A 2,569-nucleotide genomic window follows, 5' to 3' on the forward strand; every position below is an offset into this window, starting at 1 on the left:
TTATATATATATATATATATATAGTGAGAAGTGAGTCCCAATATGATCAAAACTTCCAGTGAAAACAGCGTGTTGACGAAATGAATAAATTCCACATTAAGGTGTCCACGTCAAAGACTCCCCTCTGGGGTGCACACTCACCAGACCACAGATGTTTATAGGCAGAGGAAGACAAGATGACAGTCAATGGTCTCCCAGTCGTCTCGTCCTTATCCCATGGATCATTTAGTTTATCAAAAAAATATGAAGAAACAGGGACTCTTCATGGTGTAGTTTGACAAAGATTTATTAAATAAAAAAACGTAGCTACTTACAATTCAAAAAGATAAAATCGGCCGCTCACACAATGTGAGTAACGTTTCTGCACTTCCTGACTGTGCGTGGTACCGTAAAGTATAGCCCCGCCCGACGCGTTTCGTCATCCAAGGACGTCTTCAGGGGGATCGCAGGTCTAACTTTCAGTACCACACTATAATCTATTTATATCCTACCTCTAGACCAATTTGACAAACCGCCACTAGATGTCCTCAAAGGACCATCAGAGCGCGGTCTATCAGATAGATTACAAACTAAGGGAATCGCACAATATTTTTAACAGCCTTAGGAAGACATATCTGTTAAGGAAGATCATACATTTCCTTTACTTTGAAGTATATATAAGCCAATATGATACCAACCCGTAATATACTCAGCCAGAATTAAAATACAATCGACTAAAAGATATGAGGAAAAAGTCTATACATATATATACATCTACCTGAGGAACTTTTTTATTAACCTGATTATATCCTTAAAGAACTCTCTATCAGGGTGTTGTGTATATATCTATATATATATAATTATAAATAATAGCAGCACTTCTATCAAAATAATGAAACATTAATCTGGTATTTACACCTTATTCGATATCAAAAAATATTATTAAAAAGTATTATATTAAATATTAAATAGCGAATATTAAATAGTGAGAAATGAATAGTATCTTTTTGGTTATAAAATGAATCTTATTATCGTTTGACATTAAAATTTTAAAACCATTAACATCAATTAATATATAAACCTAAAGTGCTTTTTGCTCGTCTGGGAAGGAAGGGAGGATTATTTATTAGTTAAAAAGCAATTGAGGTTGAATTCAACGTTTAATCCCTTAGGTGTTAGGGTATCCAATATAAAAATCCATTTGGATTCGTTTTGGGAAACCTTCTGGGTGAGATTAGTACCTCTCCAGTGTTTCTCTATACTGTCAATTCCCGTGATTTTTAGTTGTCTTGGGTCGCAGTTGTGGAAAAGTTTAAAATGCCTGAGAGATTATGCTTCATAATCTCATATACAGGTTGGCTAAACTGGGCGCAAATTTTGTGCCCATTGCAACTCCCCTTTTCTGGAGATAATATTCTCCATCATACCAGAAGAAATTCCTAGTCATTGCGGATTGTATACATTTGACCAGGAATTCCTTCTGTTCGAATTTGTAGTCAGAGGCATTATCCAATGCCCATCTAACTGCTTTTAATCCGCCCTCATGAGGAATTGTGGTGTAAAGTGATGTCACATCGATGGCGGCTAATATCGTGTTGTTATTAACTTCTAAGTTCTTTAATACATTTAGAATGTCTTTACTGTCCTTCAGAAAAGCTTTTGTTTTAGCAACCATTGGTTGTAGATGCCAGTCTATTAGCTCCCCTAATCTAGCTATTAAAGATCCTATCCCACTAACTATCGGTCTTCCGGGGGGTGTTTTCATATTCTTATGTATCTTTGGTAAAAAGTACATAATCGGTGTTCGGCTTGTTGAGGGTATTAAATAATCCCTCTCTTTTTTCGTTACCAATTCCTCTTTCCATGCCTTTAGGACCAATTTTTCCAGTTCCTTTCTAAATAGTGTAGTGGGATTTTTCTTTAGTTTTTCATATGTATCTGGTGTTTTAGGATGTTTAGCATCTCTTTAGTGTAATATTCCTTATCCATGACAACTCCTCCTCCTCCCTTATCGGCTGGTCTAATCACTATGTCTCTCCTTTTTTCCAGTCATTCTATCCCTTCATTGATAAAAACTTTATTTTGAGCATTTCTAAATTCCAGAGATTTCAGATCCTCCTCTACTAAATGTTTAAATACATCCACAAAATGATTAGCTGTAGGTTTTGGGTTGAATATGGATCGGTTCTTTAATGAGGTGTGAAGATATTTGCTTTCCTTAGGGTCAGTCTTCGGGACCTCTGGGATGGATGCATAATGTTTTTTAATGTTTAATTTCCTAATAATTTTTTGGATATCAATAAACGTATTGAATTTGTTTAGATTGCTTATTGGGGCAAATTTAAGCCCTAAATTCAGGACCTTTTTCCTCTTCTTTGGTCAGATTGATCGCACTCAGGTTGAAGACCCCTTCTATCAAAAGTTCCATCCTCTTTCTGAGTTGAACCTTTCTCCCCCCTCTGCAGCCCCTTTTCGATTTCGAGGGGCCATTGGTCCTGTCTTGGGGTTTGCATAGGGGCCCAAGTGCCCCTCATTCCCCTCTGTGGCCAGCCTCCCCTCCTACATCCATACCTGTGTGCAAGTATATATG

This window comes from Nanorana parkeri, unplaced genomic scaffold, assembly GCF_000935625.1.
Source record: "Nanorana parkeri isolate BGI_ZX_2015 unplaced genomic scaffold, ASM93562v1 scaffold325, whole genome shotgun sequence".
Classification (NCBI taxonomy): Eukaryota; Metazoa; Chordata; class Amphibia; order Anura; family Dicroglossidae; genus Nanorana; species Nanorana parkeri.